The sequence below is a fragment of the Phyllostomus hastatus genome, unplaced genomic scaffold, assembly GCF_019186645.2.
Source record: "Phyllostomus hastatus isolate PE091 unplaced genomic scaffold, TTU_PhHast_1.1 phas_contig_150, whole genome shotgun sequence".
Taxonomy (NCBI): Eukaryota; Metazoa; Chordata; class Mammalia; order Chiroptera; family Phyllostomidae; genus Phyllostomus; species Phyllostomus hastatus.
The window spans coordinates 16,719,298-16,738,795 of NW_025333611.1; the positions used below are offsets into that span (position 1 = coordinate 16,719,298).

Sequence of the window (19,498 nt, forward strand, 5' to 3'; positions counted from 1 at the left end):
CCCCCTTTTCTCCCTGGAAACAGGACCCAAAACTCCCCCACACAAGAGGAAGAGAAACATTCTTCCACAGGGAATCACAGTCAAGAAGATTTTGCACCAACAACCATTGTTTAAAACAATTCTTATCTGCCCTGAGCCTCCCCAAACAGTGTAGTCACATTTCCACAACCGCCTCTCTTTGTCCAACCTCGTGTAAAAACATGTAGGTGTTGCCACTTGTTTGGGTCTTCATTGCCTTATGAGAGCCTCCTGGCCACCTAAAACTTCTATTAAAACCATTTGCATGCTTCCCTCCTGTTAAACTGTGCTATGCAGGTTTAGGTCTTAGGTTCGGTCCAAAAAATACTCTAACAGAGTGGAGGTAAGATTTTGCCTCCCCTACAGGCTAACGGTTCCACACTCAAACGCCCACAGCACGGGGTGGGGTTGGGGGGACAGTTGAAAGCCAAAGCAGCACAGGGACATACGTCCTGCCCAAAAGCACCACCGCTCAGCTCAAGGTGGAAATCTGGATGTTTCGACAATAAACCCAGATGTTTACATATTAACAGCTAATTTGGAAATTCTTTAAAACTTGGTCCAAGCCAGCCAGGCAATGCATATATATGGACAAGATTCAGCCTGGGGGCTGCTTGCTAATATGCTGAGTTAACAAACCCTGCTGAACTGGATTTTTCTTAAACAGACCCAGTCAGGCTCTCCCCTCACGGCTTAGGGACAAACAGGATCACAGCAGGAATTCTGAGAAGGGGCTTGGGACAGAAGCTGTGGGAGGTGGGGGCTGGGCTGCTCAATATTCCAATCTCAGGTCTAGGTTTCCTTGACCTTCTCAGTCCCATTGAGAATCTCCCACCCACATCCCCCACCACCTACTGAAGTCCCCCTGGCCCCACCCTCTGGTTATCCTTAGGGTCCAATGTTAGCTCATCTTATTTTGCATCTTTCCTTCTACACAGTACTTTTCTTTTAACTATCTTATTATTTTTCACTCTGGATGTTATATCAATATGTAAGCCATATAGATTTATTAATGGAACTTTTTTTATAGCAAGTTCTCAATATTATCTCCTTGTAGGTTTTCTCAGTTTTTCCTGGCCAGGTCTGGAACTGGCTTTTGGTATTTATTAAAGTGAAAAGTTTTTTTCTGCCATTTTAGACAATAAGAACAAACTTTCCCATTTCCATCTCCCATATTTAAAGGATGAATATTTCCACAGCCAGTTCCCCATCACATCAGCATCTGAGCCCCAAAGGCTGGTCTGCAGCCAGTGGTCCCAGCTGCGGAAGCCCTGGACGGTTATCACTTCCCACCGTTACCAACTCTCTGGCCCCACCTGCTGGCCACTCAGCGCATCCATCAGTCACAGGGAGTACAAGATGCAAGTCTCTGAAGGTGAAACAGGATCCATCTGCCTTTGAAGAGCAGAAAAATCTTTAAGGCGAAGAAGATGTAAAGGCTCAGATGGACACAACAGGAAATTCTGCCCAAAAAAATCTCCTCCTTTCTCATCCATCCTCTGATTTCTCAGGTTAAAAACTTTTAAAAAAATAAAGGTAGATTTTTTAAAGAAATATTAAATTGCCCAGCCTGTGTGGCTCAGCGGGTTGGTGTCATCTCACAAATAGAGAGGTCGCCAGTTCGATTCCCAGTCAGGGCACATGCCTGGGTTGCAGGCTTGGTCCCCAGTCAGGAGTGTACAGAAGGCAGCCAATTGACATTTCTCTCTCATATCAATGTTTCTCTCTCTCTCTTCCTCCCTCCCTTCCCCTCTCTCTAAAACAAAAAATAAATAATAAATTTTTCAGATAAAAAATAGTATAAATGCGTGTGAGCAGTAGAAGAACCGCAACCACAACACCACAGGCACCACCTAGTGCGTTTGCTATGTGGCCTGCACAGCGTCACCATGGATGATGCACCATGCATGATGCACCATGGATGCATCACCGTGGATGCAGAACGGTCAGGGCTTGCCCAGGAGGATGGAGACTTGTGTCCGGTCCCTCACAGACCGGGCACAAGTCCCTCAGCCCCATGACTCTGATATGGGGACTTCTCCCTCGGGGGCCAGAAATGAATACAAGTGCACTGGACACTGAACTCCAGCTCTGAAATAACCCCATGGAGCCTCGAGCACTAGCATCAGGCACTCCAGGGGCCCTCCCCACATGTACTGTCCAACGTGGAGGCCACCGCCAGGGCGGGGCTAATCGAGAACAGGAAAACATAGCCCATCCAATCTAAGATACACTGTAAATGTAAAACCTACACTGAATCCGAAGACTGAGTGTGAAAACCAAATGTAAAATATTGCATCTGTCATTTTTATATTGACTAGCTGTTACTATGACAATACTTTGAATATACTGAGTTCAATGAAATGTTATTGAAGTTAATTTCACCCGTTTTCTTTTTATTGTTTTACTGTGGCGCTAGATAATTCTAAACTGCCTGTGTGGTGCACATCATGTTTTTATTGGACAGTGCTGACCCAAGCAGCTGAACGTTTAAAGCCCACCGTCATATTATTTATCAGCAGAAAGAAGAGTATCTCTAAATTAAATTTTAATTTCTTTTAATTTTTAAAATTATTTTTAAATTATTTATTGTACCCTTTTTGTATGAGTGTCTGTGACAAATAAAAATATGTGGATCCCCTGCTCACAGGTGGTCACTTTTGTCTGTCAGCACCTGTAAATTTTGAAGAGGGTGCCCCTAAAGCCGCAGCCAATCTGCCGGGGACACCGTGTGAAGTCTTCTCTGGAAGAAGCCCTGAGCGGGTGTGAGGTATATCAGAACGCGCTCCGGCCAAGAGGCATAAACACAGGGGCCAGGAGCAATTCAAGGAGAACTGTTCACAACCAATAAATACGCCCATGAAAAAATGTTCCCCTGTGCCGGTGAGCCAAGGAATGGACATTGAAGCATGAGTTCTTCGGAGGTGGCCCATCAGGACAGGGACTTGTTTAAACAAGGGTCGCCAGAGTGCGCAAGGGTGTATAAAACTCAGGGTGGCGGTGCCCTGCCTTTCTAGAGGGTCACTTAACAAGGTGGGAAAACAGCCTTCAAAGCGCGCAGGCCCTCAGACCTAGTGACCCCGCCCCCGGTGGTCCAGCCATGCAACCGTCACTGCTGTGCGCGATGACGTTTCTGTGGGGGCACTCATCATTTTGAGAATTATAACAAAGATGACCCCAAACCAAGCAATGTTTTAAATTAGGCACCCTGAGAAAATATTTAGAATAGTGTGTCACCATTAAAAGTTTGGTTGCAAAATATTCGATGATTGAGTCCTTCTCTCCTCTCCCCACCCATACTCTTCAATCCAGCCTTTGCGATCTTTTTATAGTGAAGAGCATGTCACTCCCTGTAAAGTCTTCACTGCCGTCACTGTCATTAGGCGGAAGCCCCATCTACAGACTAGGGATCAGCGCCTGCCTCTCCACTTTCACCTCCTGCCGGGCTCCTCCCCCTTGCTCACCTCCCACGGGCTCAGGGCCCATGGTTCAGCCCTGCAGCCCCGGACACTCTTGCCGGCTCGGGGCCTTCACTGGTCTCACTGCGCCAGGATGCTGCCCGCACCCTGCCCGCACCCACTCCTTTCTGCCAAGTTCTCCTCCTCCTCCGGTTCTTTCTCCTCCCCTCCTTCTCCTCCTCCCTCTTCCTCCTCCTCCTCCTCCTTTTCCTCCTCCCTCCTCCTTGGAGAGTCCTATTTTGCCATGTACAATACACACTTTTTTACTAAATTTCTCAGGGAAAAATAAGGATGCACACTACACATGGGTAGTACTAACTTGTTACTAGTACATAAAATTGCTTGTACCTTGTATCTGCTCTTGTGTTTTGTAATTATTTGTCACGTAAAATTGCTTGAACCATAGTATGTTCAAAAACAAATGCTAAAATCCCTTTATAATACAAAAAAACAAGTATCTAAATATAAATAAATAATTAAATTTAAAAAATAAAATGAAAGATTGTTTCCCCTAAAAGTTTGGGCCAAGAACGTGGGTGCGCATTATACACGACAAAATACGGTACTGGGTGTCAGGGGCCACTCCCCCAGAAAGCCATTCCCTGAGGTCCCCAGCTACATCCGGTCTCCTGGTTTCCTGCCTCCCGGTACTTTCTCCCTCCTCCCTGTGACTTGTCTCAGTCTCCGACTCTGCATGTATGACTGTGATCACTCGTGGAACGCCAGTCTGCCCACCTGATTCTAGGACCTATTCACACCTGGCATACGAGAGATGCTCCTTCGATGCACGCCGAATAAATGAGTGATATTCTAATTAAGCAAAAGGCAGGTTCTGTTGCAATAAGTCAGACAGAAAAAGACAACTACCATATAATCTCATGTATATGTGGACTCAAAAAAAAAAAAAAACCTGAATAATAAACACAAAACATGTTGGTGGTTGCCACAGGCTCGGGGTGGGGGGCAGTAAACAAAATGCATAAAGTTGGTGAAAATAAAAGAAATGCGTGCTGGGGATGTAGTGTACAGCATGATGACTACAGTTGATAACGCTGTACTGTATATTTGAAAGCTGCTAAAAGAGAGAAGATTTTTACAAACCTCATCACAAGGGAAAAAGTTATAACTATGTGGTGATGGACATTAAGTAGACTTACTGTGGCAATTATTTCACAAAACATACAAATACGGAATCCTGCGAAAGTCACAGAATGCTCTATGACATTATATCTCAAAAGAGCAGGTTATAAAATGGTACGTGTGATAGGATTTCAACAGCAACACAAATGTGAACCTGTATATACTTGTAACATATCCGAACATGGAAATTAAACAGACCGAAAGAAAAACCAAGTGGTTAACAGCAAGTAGCTCTGTGTTGTGATTTTATCCAGATTTTCTACAGGGAACATCTCTATCTTTCAAAATCCGGAGAAATTTTATTTTAAACGTAATAATGGAAATGAAAGTCGGGGGTTTGAGTCGCCAGTCTTGGTAACAGTTTGATCTTGGGCAAGCTCAGCTCCTCGAGGCTTCCTCGTTATAAGTGGGGTGAGGACACCTCCCCGGCTCTGTCACAGGAGAACTGATGGAGCAATATAACGATTTGCACGTATTTCACTGAACGCACCAGGTGCTCGGGGGAATGCAAACACCACGCAGGGTCAGTGTCTGCCTCGTGGTCGTGTGATTTGCAGATACCGCAAGGAGACGACCGTGGAGTAGCCGGAACCCAGGTCTTCTGATCGGCATCTGGACACTGGTCCCACCGGGGAGGTGAGAAGTGGCAGCCTCGGGGATACAGAAGGAGAGTCAGTCTGAGGAAGGACACGGGTGGCATTGCACGGGAACAGGACATCGCCTCTCCTTTCGCCGGGGCTGGGAAACAGGTGGCCTGCAGAACCCAGCCGAGGTCCCCGTGGGGGTGAGCAAAGTGTAAGTGGAAACATGAAGTCATTGGGAGAGACGGCATGTTTCGTGCTGAATAACAACTTGATGGGCCCATTCTTCATGCGCTCACAGAAGGCAGCACCTCATTCCGCTCCTCCTGTAACGAGTTACTGAGCATCTATCACGTGTTAGGGGCCCTGCCAGGAGCAGAGGCTCGGTGAATGGACATGGCACAGCGCCTGCTCTCAGATGGCACACACTCTAGTCACGGTGAAGTTCTGGCCGTGCGCTCCCTCCGCCTCCCCCTGCACTGCCCATTTCATGGCCGTCTTGTGTCCCCACGACACTCGTTTCAGCACCCAGTCCCCTTGGAGCCTCTCCCTGTGAGCCTGTAATCCGGAGACCACGGGTTCTGAACCTGTGTCTGTAGCACAGGGCCAGGATACATGGTTTTCAGTGAACGAGTGACTCATTGCCTGAATAACTTCGGAAGCGAATGCCAGTGAGACGGTAAAGATCATCTAGAAAGGGAAAGTTCAGTGAGGCTCATGTTCTGGAAGCTGGGTAGAGGTGGGTGCTCCCTGTGTTCACACATCCTTTCTACAGTAAATAGACTGGAGGTGGAAGAAGGCAGGCACAGGGAACAAGGAGCTGTCTCTCCACGGCTCTCTGAGGCAGGCGTTCCCGCATGGACCCTTCTGGTCCACATCCCAGAGAAGTCCACAGCTGACAGGGTGCCAACAGACAAAGAGTTCCTTTGAAGAGAGGTAACTGCATTTATTGAAAGCTATCATCAAAACATAGGTCATTCCTATCCCCAATCATCTCACCCGAAGGTGTTCAACTGGCCAGAACTAGTACCCACAGCAGCTTGCTCGTGTCAACGAGAGGTACTCAGAACGGTGAGGACCCTGCTCAGGAAAACAAAGCGAGGAATGGAGATGCTTAACTCACGAGAGACAACAGTCCGGGATGCGTAGCAGCCAACTGAAAATATCGGAAAGACCAGGGTACAGAAATGAGGCGACATGTTTTCCTTGCGACTGCCAAGGTCAAATCAAGGCTCCACAAGTGGGGGTTAGAGGAAGCAGGATTCTTGGCTCAAGGGGCACATGGCAAGAATGTACAGTCAACAATGCAAGTTTATAAGTCAAGGTCAAGGGCAGTGATGCAGAACAGAAATGCCTTTGAAACGCTCTTTCAAAGTTTACAGAAAGAGTGCTGGGTATACATGCTGAGGATACAAAACTCAATCATTGTGTTCCCCGTCTGCCAGGAAAGAATGCTAAACTAACATCCTATGAGAATGTTCTCCTCACGTTGCTGGACTCACAGCCCTCTGAAGGGGCCTTGGCGTTTCAGCAACCTGCCCAGCTCGTCATGGCTCTAGGTACCTCGAATTCACTTATGACCTATCCAAGTCCGCCGAGCCCAGCTAACACCTCCATAATGAAGTGTCCACAGGTGACTGCAGGCCACAGCGATCCCTCCATTCTTTTACGTTCTCACCGTGGGGTCCCTCTACTTTGACCTCTTCAGACTGATCGTTTCAGCTGTTCGAGTATTTGTGTCTGGCCCTCGCCTTTCGGTTCTGGTCTCCTTAAAGGATGACGCTGTGTGCTCTTCATCCTCAGGAGCTAGCCCAGTCTCTTGCATTCAGCAGGCTCTCGGTGCCCATCCTCAGATCTGGTGCTGCTGGACGCGAGCCAGAGAATGAAGGGGACCATTCCGTCAAGGTCTTGGGAAACATCTGTGATTTTTCAGTGCGGCGTTTGCCATCCATCACAGAGGAGATTGAAACAGAAAGAAGTCAAGTAAAGTACAAGGTCATTTGCAGGAGCCCCAGAAACTCCATTCCCCAAGGTTGGAATGTCCTATCCCTCTCTCCAAACAGCAGACCAGATGGTGTCTTTAATCTTGGCTTTGGTGGTTTAACTCTAATTACAATGTTAGTTACAAATGAGTCCAATGATTCAAAATCACTAGTAGATTGTATCCAGGCAGTCAAGCACTTTTTTTTTTCCTCTCAAGAACAGGGTGGCTTTGTCATCAGCCTTGCTCTCGTTCCCTGTATTAAAATTGCTTAGCTATTTAGAAAATGCGATGAGCCCCAAACTACCAAACCTAGCTGGAAGCAGCGAGTGCTCCAGGAAACCTGAGGGAGCGGCAGCCAGATGGTTAAGCGCCTCCCATGATTCCGCAGTCAGATTGAGACACACAAATCAGGAAATGCTCCTCGACGGCGCCAAGGGCCACAGGCCAGGTGCTGAACACAGAGGTGCACATGTGTTCGCCTAGACGTGTTGCCAATGTAGGTGAGAAGAAACCCTTAAAAGCCAGTCCTTGGAATTGTAAAGGTGGGGAAGAACTTTTCAAGGTCAACCGATCTAGATCTTTCCAAATACACAGACCAGGTTCTGTTCAAACACTTCCCACGGAGGAAACCCATGACTGTGAGAGGCGTCCGACTGGGAACAGTTCTCAGTAGCGTCTGTTTTCTCTACACGCTCAGCACCACGATTTCAACTCCGACCGGTTGGGTCTTGTTATACTCTCTGAAGCTAAGCAGGAAACAAGGGCCTCCACATCCATGGGACAAGTCTTTCAGAAAAATTAAGGAAGCTCTCAAGTCTCCCCTAAATCTTTATTTCTTTAAATAGTCAAAGGACTTAACTGCTCATTACTTGATTTAATCTCAACTTTCTGCACTTAACCCACCTACATCCTTCCCTGGGGGAATCCTTTCCCTGCCAGAGTCCTGGTGAATCAGCCTGATTAGGTTCCAAGCCCCATGACTCCACCTCCTCGTCACATTTGATTGGTCCAGGGGTGGATGCCTGGTACAAGCACAGCCACCCATTGGTATCCTGTGACATCAATCTGGCAAAAAAATAAATAAATAAACTGAAAATTATTAAAAATAAAAATAAATAAATAATCAGGTAACTCTCCTGAAAACCGGGAAATGAGTGGCTGAGAGAATGTCGTCACCTGACTGCGTGTGGGCTCCTGAGCTGTGGAAAGTGTTGAACGCCAAGATTCTTAAGCAAAGGAGACAAAACAAGAATTTTGCCAGAAGGATGGAAACAAAGAAAACCAGTTGGGAATCAGGTCAGTGGTTGAGGAGTCATTGCAATACCAGGGGGTTTCAACAGCCCCTTCCCCAAAAGTGGTGACAGTTGCTCGCACGCTCAGTTGGCTACAAGAAAGCTGAATTGCGTGAGCCTGTTCAATATCACCTTGTAACATGCTTCAAGGAACCTGTGGCTACATTTATCTTTTCTACCCATTTCGTGTATTTCAAGCTAACTGTGGCATCCAGAATGCCTGAATTCAAGTACTTCTCATTTCTTTGGGTTGGGGGAGGGGGTGGTCTTGTGAGAGACGCCAGTAATCAATGAGTCTATGAAGTTGAAGGTGGAGGTGGAGTCTTAATGTCAACAGCCTCAGAAACTTCAGCTGTAGTTTGACCAGGCAGAAGGTGACGCTGAGCATGCGCCGGAACTTCAGGGAGGTTCTTCGTTCAGTTGGACTGTGAACATTGCACTCTCCCCTGAACCAGGAGTTTTGAAATATTGCTACTTAGTTTTGGTCAGCTGAAAAGATGCATTCCTCCAATGGGACAGAACCCACATGAATTTACAGAAACATCCAGGGGTCGAAGTTCAGCTGCATCCACCCTAGAACCCAGAGGCTGCACCGAAAGACCATGGTTTATTCTCATCCATAGCCAACTTCTAGCTACCCCGATGGCAGGTTAACACGTTCGGTAAAGTCCAAACAACCTGTGAGAGGTTCTCTCCTTCCAGATTCGAAGATTGCCTCCAGAAAGGTAAGCCCCAGAATAATCTTGTTTTATTCCCCAGTTAACTGCCCACTGTGAACAAATGCCTGGGAACCTTCCTGCCCACACAGGAACTCACGAAACAGAGCTCACGTAGAGGCAGGGAGGTGGGGAACATGCAAGGGAGGGGAAGAGAAGGCATTTCAGAGGCAGGAATTGCAACATTTGCTGACTAAGCGTAGTGACAGAAAGAGAGAAGGGACAAAGATGGACATTCACTCTCAGTGTGACGCAGTGTTATTCAACGCCTCCGCTGGGTGTCACCTAAAATAACCTCGCATGATACACAGGCCACACTCGGGGTACGCGGGACAATGGATTCAAAGCACTTGTCACTAGGCTTGTTATGAAGTAACTGGGTAAGTGCTTGTTTTTGTTACTATTTATTGTTAACAGAGCCACGCCACTTGGCCCTGAGCCAGATGCCTGCACACCCCGTCCACCCAGGGTGCTGGCAGCCTGGCCACATCACTGCAGAAGCCTCTATAAGTGGCACCGCCACTCCCTGCCTCCTGTGTTTGAAAACCACCTAGTCAATGTCTCCCTGCTATACCCTTAATGCACCCTCTTCTGTCCCCTTCCATGATGACCCCCCACCCTACAGCCCCGGTTCCTACACCAACCTCTCCAGCCTCCTCACCAGAGGAGATTCAGCTGGGACCACTGCTCTAAGAAGCTTTTCCTGACCCCTGACCCCTACACCAGACAGAGGCTGCAGCCCTTGTCCTGTGCTCCCTGGACTGCGGCACAAGCTTCTGTAGTAATAAGTGCCTGGCGACATTATGCATCCTGTTTGTGTCTGTCTTGCCCACTCAAGCATTTCTAGAAGCAGGGGCTGTGTTTTGTTCACCTGTATCACTCAGCTCATAATAGATGCTCAAGTTAGTTTTCTAATATAGATGGAAGAAAGAATGGATAGAGAGAGGGAGGAGGGAGGGAAGGAGGGAAAAATGGATGGATGGATGGATGGATGGATGGATGGGAGGGAGGGGATAATGGTGAATCTGACAATGGGAGATCACATTGCTTCTGACTTCACTTCCTCAGACAGAAGAGCAACAAGGTAATTCAGCCAGAGTCGGCTTGATTCCCTCTTCTCTGACTCCTGTGCATCCCCTTCACACACCATCCGAGCATTTTCCTCATCTTACAAACACCTGGGGACTCCGGCCCTCACAGAAACTCCCCTGGCTCCTCGCCAGGAAACAACAAGCCTAAGAAGAAAAGAAAATAAATAAACAACGACAGCGACGTCTCATACGTTGAGGTCTCCTATGTTGAGGTGCTGGAAATGAATTCCAAGTGGGAACTGCACTCAAAACCAAATGTTTGGCTTTCAGTGACAACCAGCTACTTGGCTGAAAGCCCCAGCACCCCCGAGACCACTTAGGAGCGTGGGCCCAGAGCGCTTCCTGAGAACCGCAGCCTGCCCCACGCCTTCCCGAGGCAAGGAAGGAATCGCTGCCAAGAGAAAACAACCTGGCTTCCCCCTACTACCTCAAGGCTGTTTGTGCTCGCTGTTCTTCTACCTTGGGAACGTTCCAAATAGCTCCTCGGGAATCAGACGGCGGCGTTTGGAGGGAGTTTACTCAAACTGGCAGATCAGCACCTGTCCGTGTGTGTCTCTCTCTCACACACACAAAATCAGACTCTCACCTGATGCCTTGCTGCTGCTCGCATTCCACGGGAATTTATGTCCAGCAGCATGGAGCTGCTTCTGCGCCCTGAGCCTGGGCACAGGACAAGCTTCTGGGGAATGCATGAAATTGGGAAGAGGAGCTGAGGGGCACTGGGAGGGGGCCCTGGGGAAAACACGCAAAGCGAAAGAAAACATTTTCCATGCACTTGACTCAGCTAGACGAAGCTCCTGGAAAAATGCTAATGAGGCTGCTCTGGCCCACGGTCACGGAAAGCCAGGTTCAAGGCCTCAGTTCCTCTGTCCAGTGCTACAGCATTTGGGTTTTGCCCTTTTCCTTTCATGGATACCCCCTGTGGCAAGGTATCCATGACAACACAGCAGGCCCACCTTCCCAACTACTGTGCTTGGTTTCAGCACAGACTGATGACAGCACCACACTCTAACTACGTGTGACGGGCACACGCAGACCAGGGGAGTTCCAGAGCTCAGACCAGGGGCAGCATCACCAGCCACACGTGCATGTTAGCAAATGTGTTTCCCACGTGGGGTGCACCTTCCACAGCCTCCAGTGACGGAGGTGCCCACTTCAGTGGGCAAACCACACAAGCCTGGATGAAAGACTGGCAAACTTCTTCCATGTGTCGCTGTCCCTGACACCCTCAGTCACCAGGCAAGGGCAAGAGAACCAATGGAAAAGCTGGACCCAGGCAGAAGCCTTGATTGCATGGACAAGGCGGCATAAACACAGGAGGACGCTGCAATGTTTTGTTTTTCCAGATTTAAAGAAATCTTTTCTCTTAAGCTATCAACAATTTGGTAAGATATACCTTTGTGAACAAAGATGAAACATTTATTTTTCTCCTTACTTGATCCCTCCAGAATTCAGAAATTCTGTGAGCCTTCTTATTTTTATGACAATATATTTATTTGCATAAGTTCAATAATAATCTCTTCTCCTTGCAACAAAACACAATGGGAAACACTGGCTGTGTGGCTGAGGCTTTGACTGGAATGTTGTATTTGAGGGAGATGTGCGTGGACTCAGATATGATCAGACAGCTTCAAGGAACTGCTTTGGAAAACCGACCTGGTGCCCTGCCTTACAAGGCCCCAGAAAAGCAGCCTGAAGAAGAACCTACATATTCTCACTACGCTTACGTAAGTAATCAGGCCAAACTTAATGCAGACAAATTTAGTTTCACTGAGATTTTCTTCAATAAAAATATATACAGGTGATTTCTGCCCTGGCCGATGTGGTTCAGTGGGTTGAGCGCCGGCCTGCAAACCAAAGGGCTGCAGGTTTGATTCCCGGTCAGGGCACATGCCCGGATTATGGGCCGGATACCCGGTTGGGGTCATGTGAGAGGCAACTATTCAATGTTTCTCTCCCTCTCTTTTTCTCCCCCCCCCTCTGAAAATAAATACATAAAATATTTTTAAAATATATGTGTATATATATGGGTGATTATAGAGAAATAGGATGTTTACACCATTGTAGATATTAGATTGTGGTGCTGTTCATCGTCTTTGAGGCTTTTAAAATACCTGTAAACGGAACTGGATGCTGAATAGGAGTTTCCTCGAGTATCTGGCTACGACTCCCCAAGGTACTGTTTCCAATTGTCCTCCAGCCTCCTGAGTGGGAAGCACCATGCTCCTCGGAAGGGACTATCCCAGGGCCTCCTCACTACCCGGGTGGCAGCCAGACTTTAGGTAGTTGAGCCGTAGAGGTATCTCTTACAACTGAAAAACACCTCACGTGACCCCTGGTCCTGCCCACATGCCGGAGCCTCCAAATCAAATCGACGTGGAAGAGAAGCGACAGACATCAATGCTGGCTGCTTCCGCCTGAGACGCCAGGTCAGTACTTCCTGCTTTAGCTAAACATGAGATCCTTTCTTCTTCCCTTTCTTTCCTTTACTCTGGCCTTGGCCTGGAGTGATAATGCCGCCATCTGTATCTCCAAGGCCACCGCAAAAGGGATGGGTAACCTCTGAAGTTGAGAACAACTTTTAGTTCAGGCTGGGAGAAGCCCCTACTGACCCCTGCTTTGAACGGGCCACTGTGCACCGACAGGATTAGTCTCTGAGGTGCTTGTTATTCTCCTTGGGTCTGTGAATGCCTAGATGGCTGGTGCACAGCTGGCCTACGCCTCTGATGATCTAACTATGCCCCTAACTCGTCTAGAAAGGACGTACCAGGAGGCATTCATGACTCAGCAATTGCTTCCTTTGGCAGGGCCATATTTTCCTGGTTAGGAATAGATACAACTGGGAATATGATCAGAAACCCCGCCTTAACCCTTGGATGCTGCAGATTCCTGTGCTAAGGTGTTAACTGCCCGGCAAAGATCCTTGGACTCTCTGACCAAAACTGTTCTTGACAATGGAAGAGCCCTTGCTTATCTTTAGCTGAGCAAGGAGAGGTCTGTGCTTGGCCGACACTACCCGCTATACCTGGGTCAGCACTGTGGTTACGTAAGATCACTGAGCGAGCCATTTGGCTTAAAAGGATGACTCCTCTCATGGGGTCTTTTTTGGATCAGTTTGGGTCTTGCCGACTATGGCCCTGAAGTACACTCCGAACAGTGGGAGTTATCCTGCTTTTGTCATCATCATAATTGCCCTGGTGCTGCGTTCTCTCAGAAGTTTGGAATGCACGTTTATAGCCACTAACTGCCAAGCAAGTGATCTCCCTAAGACATCAAACAGGGAATGAAGAGAAGGACCAATGTGAGGATCATGAACCTGAAAGTGTGACCTGTGAATGTCACAAAGACAAAGCCAAGTGTCAGGCACTTGGCCACAGATCAACCGAGTTGCAGAGAGTTTGATCAGAGATGGGACTTATTGAAGGGAAAACATGGGCCCAAAATGGCATCCCTTGTGCCAAAAGCCACGACACCAAACCCAGATTTAATACCTGATTTAACTGCTGTTTCAACCTCTACCAGAAATATCATCTTCATCCACCAGCCTGAAATCTTCTGGTCAGCACCACTGAGGTCATCTGTCACATGGGCCCCTCTGTTCCCCACAGAAGAAGGAAGCAATCTGCACAAAAACCCTTGCCATTCCCTCCCCGCTTAAGATGTCCTTGTGTAAAACAATCCTTTCTTTTATTAATAGCTCCCTTGACCCACCCTTCTTCCTGTAAACACCTTCTATTTTGTACAACCCCTCAGAGCACCATTCTAGTTGCTACATAGGAGCTGCCCAATCAATAAATCACTTAATAAAGCCAATTAGACCTTCAAATTCACTCAGGTGAATATTGTTTTATAACAACAGGTTTGGGAGTGATACAGATCCCAGCTCAACTGTGCAAATTACTTCACATCTCTGAGCTCGAATTCCTTATCTATAGCAATGCTGCTTGTCTTAAAGAACTAAAGATGATTAAATGACATTATATATTACTATATAATGCAAGGGCCTATTAGCAAGTAGGCACTCAACAAATATTTGTTCAGTGTTGAAAGAATGATGGGCTCCCCTGTTCTGACCCCTTGCTAGAGAAATCCGAGGAGATCTTGGATGCCCCAAGAGCAGCTTGCTCCGTCCATCCCTGGCTTCCATAAACAACCCCTTCTCACCACATCCCCCAGAGTCTTACGACAGATCCTGAGCTTGTGCTCAGAGACATATAAAGACAGGCAGTGGGAGAAGTTGGCCCTGTGTGCAGATAATAAAGGGGTATATTATCTTTAGAGACTTCAAAAATAAAATTCAGTCTGATTTTGTTATTACCATGCACTGCAATTCTCAACAGTGTTGATAGAATGCTCCTTCCCACCCCCACCACCCTCCTGAGTCCCTGAAGGGTATGCACCAGGGGCAGGCCAAGTCCATGCTTGGCCCTACACTCCCATCAGGACGGGTCGGAAGCTAAACCCCTGGACTCATGCAGCAACTGGAGGTAGTTCTAGATCCTTGCATCTATGTATCCAGAGAATTCCTGAAGCCTCTGGCCCCAAACTGTCTTGAGTGCAAGAGGTGAAGCCACTGTAGGCCAGCAAGCGTGTAAAGAGGCCCAGACCAGAATAAACGGAGGCCCCGGTTCACCGGGCAGACCCTTCCATCCTCCTCCCTTACTGCTGCTGGGCTGCTGTGGCTCAGCAAGCCGTGAAACTTGTTCAAGTTCCATGGAAACTGAAGCTTGACCCCTGAATGGTCTTAGGCCTCTACTGGGCTTTTAGAAATACTAAGAAAAGAGGGTGGGGGTGTCACAAGACAGAGCTGGAGCAGCTACCTAGTTCAACTCTTATAAACGAGGAAACTGACGATGTTCAGAGAGGTAAAGGAACCAGCAGAAGGTCACACAGCGAGGGAGTGGCGAAGGGAAGAAATGAGCCCCGGACCGCGGTGTTACGAGAGGTGAGACAGAGCACATAAAATGCCCAGCTCTGTGCTGGCACAGAGCACGCAATCAATAGGCATTAACTACCACTTTTGTTTCATTGTGGTTGCTGTTGTCGATAAAACGAGACCAGAACCTACACCTCCAGACTTTAGGGAAGGCTCTTCCCAGCATGCAGCTCAGTGACCATCCAACTGAGACACCCCCCGCTCACCTCTAGTCCCCTCTATTAAACAGCTCTGCTTTATAATGAGTTAATTTTAAAAATCTATCTCCTTGTCCCTTGTGCCCATTGGTTGGTCTTAGATGTAATCTCTCTAGCAGTGTGCCTTTTACAAAGAGATTTCAACATGAAATCAGCATGTGTGGGTCTCTGGATAGAAACCATCCAATTAATCTGACCGGGGGGGCAAATATATATATACATATCTTTCACCAGTCATTCACCTGGAGAAAGAAAAGGTCAGTCTTTATCTTAATAACAAAGAGGCCGCCTTAATCATGGCAAACCTGCTGAATCAATCAAAACAGGAAGTGTGCAGGAGGCAAATGCTCGCTAGTAGATAAATGAAGATGAGCACCCAGTGGGTGCCCATTGCCCTGGCAGGAGCGGGAGGAAAGCTTGTCTCCGTCAGCCTTCTCTCTGACAAGGCAGCACTGACCAGAAAGGACACACGTGTCTCTGAAGGGCAGGAGTGGGGACAAACCAAGGGGATGCCTCAGATGCTGCCCTTGCACTCGGCCGCACGGGGAACATCCAACACCATCTTACAGCCTCCCCCCACATTGTGTACTCCAGAGAAGGGTGCGTCATTCTGTCTGGCCCTCCAGAAAATTCTGGGGTGTAAGTAAAGAAGGAGCTTGGCTTTACAGATAAGGAACTGAAACAAGGAGTGGCCGAACATGGGATGGAAGAACCATTGATTTGTGCATTTGGCAAATTAATAAATGCCAAGCACTGCACTCGATTCTGCAGAGGGGATGGTGAGCAAGGCACAGCCTCTGCCCCCACACCCCCCAGAGAGGAGGAAACAGAAGATCAAACATACTCTTGGGGTAAGTACACAGGCAGGGGAAACAGACCTTCAAACCTGGTCGAAGGTCCTGACGGATGAATGGGAGGCAGCCGAACGGAGACTTTACCCCTAGAGAGCAGGCTTAAATGAGAGACCCGGCTTCCGGCAAGATGGAGGCATAGGTGGACGCACCGTACCTCCACGCACAACCAAGATTAGAACAACAACAATTTAGAGGCAGAATAACACCCAGAACTGATAGAGAATGTATCTGAATGGAAGTCGGACAGCCAAGAAGTTGAAGTAGACCCGTTCATCCAGACCGGTAGGAGGGGTGGAGAGGAGGAGCCGGGCTCAGGGCGCAGCATATGGAGAACAGGGAGAACTGGGTGCTTAGGGCAACCGGGAGTGCGTAAGGCATCTGGGGCGCACAAGATCGCAGCGGGTGGACCCTGAGTACGCAAGCAGCAGCTGGCGGACCCAGTGAGGTGGTGATTGTGGACCAGGTCAGAGCACACAACCCAGGATCCCAGAGAAGGGACTGCAATCCCAGGAGAACGGAGCTACCGCCATTGTTCCCTCCCACCCCTGCCCCCACATACAAGGTCATAATCCAGAGACTGGGGTGCCCAGCCCCGGTGAACACCTAAGGCTCTGCCCCTCACCGTAACAGGCACGACCAGACCGCCCCCCCCCAAAAAAGAGAGAGAGAGAGAGAGAGAGAGAGAGAGAGAGAGAGAGAGAGAGAGAGGTCTCAAACAGAAGAACAGATCAATGCCCCAGGACTCATCCTTTTGAGCGACCAAGAGATAGCCAATCTATCAGATGCACAGTTCAAAACACTAGTGATCAGGAAGCTCACAGAATTGGTTGATTTTGGGCGCAATTGAGATGAAAAAATGCATGTTACCATAAAAGAGATGAAGGAAGATGCACAGAGAACCAATAGTGATGGGAAGGAAACTGGGACTCAAAACAATAGAGTGGACCAGAAGGAAGAAAAAAACAACCAAGCAGGAAAGAATGGAGAAATAAGAATTCAAAAAAAAACGAGGAGAAACTTAGGAACCTCCAGGACATCTGGAAACGTTCCAACATCCGAATTACAGGGGTATCAGAAGGGGAAGAGGAAAAGCAACAGATTGAACACATATTTGAACAAATAATGAAGGAGAACTTCCCCATTCTGGCAAAGGAAATAGACTTCCAGGAAATCCAGGAAGCTCACAGAGCCCCAAAGAAGTTGGACCCAAGAAGAAACACACCAAGGCACATCATAATTACATTAGCCAAGGTCAAAATGAAGGAGAGAATCAAAGAAGCAGAAAGAGATAAGGGGACAGTCACCTACAAAGGAGTTCCCATCAGACTGTCAGCTGATTTCTCAAAAGAGACCTTACAGGCAAGAAGGGGCTGGCAAGAAGTATTCCAAGTCATGAAAGGCAAAGACCTCCATCCAAGATTGCTCTATCCAGCAAAGCTCTCATTTAGAATGGAAGGGCAGATAAAGTGCTTCTCAGATAAGGTCAAGTTAAAGGAGTTCATCATCACCAAGCCCTTATTTTATGAAATGTTAAAGGGACTTATCTAAGAAAAGAAGATACAGAAAAAACATGTATAGTAGAAGGACAGAAAACTCACAATTGTTAACAACCACACTTAAAGCAAAACCAAAAGAAACTAAGCAAACAACTAGAACAGGAACAGAACCACAGAAATGGAGATCACATGGAGGATTAGCAACAGGGGAGTGGGAGGAGGAAAGAGAGGGGAAAAGGTACAGAGAATAAGTAGCATAGATTGTAGGCTGAAAATAGATAGGGGGAGGGTAAGAAGTATGGGAAATGTAGGCGCTAAAGAACTTATAAGTATGACACATCGACATGAACTAAAGGGGGGAATGTGGGTGGGAGAGGGTGTACAGGGTGGAGGGGAGTGAAGGGGGGAAATGGGACAACTGTAATAGCATAATCAATAAAATATATTTAAAAAGAGAGAGAGAGAGAGACCCAAGCAGCGCTGGCCAGGTACTCAGTTGTTTAGAGCGTCATCTCAATTCACCAGGTTGTGGGTCTGATTCCCGCACCAGGGTACATACAAGAAGCAACTGATGAATGCATCAATAAGTGGAACAGCAAATCCATGGGGGGTTTTTCTCTCTCTCCTCTCTTCCTCTCTCTCTCTCTCTCCTGCCCCCCCCCCCACACTCTCTCTCTGTTGCTCTCTCTTATCAATAAAATGTTTTTAAAAACTTTAAAAGGGAGACCCAAGAACATGAGGCAGGGAGGTGAGAGGATAAGAAACACCAGCCAGGCGCACGCACACACAAACATCTGTCTACAGGAGACCTTGAACCCAGGAGACAGGAACACAGAGTGGTCAGTCTAAACACTTGCATATTCCACAGGTTCCTAGGGCCTCAGAATGTTCTGGAGTTCCATAGCGTTCATGGTGAGCAGTAAAGAGATTTTTCTGCAACATTTGAGAGCAAAGGGCTGCTTCTTCCTCCTGCCAGGTGCCTCCCCTGACCTTCTGGTTTGCCTCGCCTGGGGGCCCGGATGAGGCAGAACACACAAGTCCCAGGATGTCCCGCCAGTCTCCCTGCCTGTACAACAGCCAGGACGTGCCGATCTGAGGGGGCTTTGCATCTCACCAGACCGACACGGAGAGGAAAGGGGCATGTACCTCCTGTCTCCATCTCTCAAGCCCTGCACCTCAAGTGACATGCGTAGGCCAGGCAGAAAAGGATGGCAGGCATTCGGGATGAGCAGAGACTTCCAGACCCTCTGACATGGTTTCTGTTGACACTTCGAATTGCTTTTTCAAAGAGCAGGAATGAGAAATTTAAGGTATCTCTTTTGGGGGGTCAGATTGATGGTGTGCCTTTGGTGAACTACGTGCGTTCGAAAGAGTTCACACAGGGTATTTTATCCCCACCTTTACTCCCATGATCGGGGGGCCGGTGGGGGGAGTCACAGTACAGGTGAACGCAGCCTTTGGCCCTCTGTTTGGCTCCTTGAGGTTCTATTTGTCTAACTGCTTCCAGTGCTTCTCTCTTCGATGTTGAGCTCCCTTCTGTAAACACTCTCTCCCATTTGGAGTTCTAACCTTTCTAGTTCATTTTCCAGAATTGTAAAATCTTTGCCCTTCCTCAGTCAACAAAATTTATCGAGGTTTTTTGCTCTTAGGTTGCTGCTCCAGCACCCTCGTCCAGCAGCCATGAACTCCTAACGGAACACCTCCCCACTCTGTTGCCGTGCACTCTGGACAGCTG

At 47.9% G+C, this 19,498-nt stretch overlaps 1 long non-coding RNA gene across 1 annotated transcript; it reads left to right on the top strand.

Moving 5' to 3' along the window:
* The first annotated feature begins 8,936 nt into the window (after positions 1-8,936).
* LOC123811355 lies at positions 8,937-12,085 on the top strand. The gene is made up of 2 exons (XR_006784371.1): positions 8,937-9,198; positions 10,258-12,085. It is a non-coding gene; the product is annotated as an uncharacterized LOC123811355 (long non-coding RNA).
* The last annotated feature ends 7,413 nt before the right edge of the window (positions 12,086-19,498 follow it).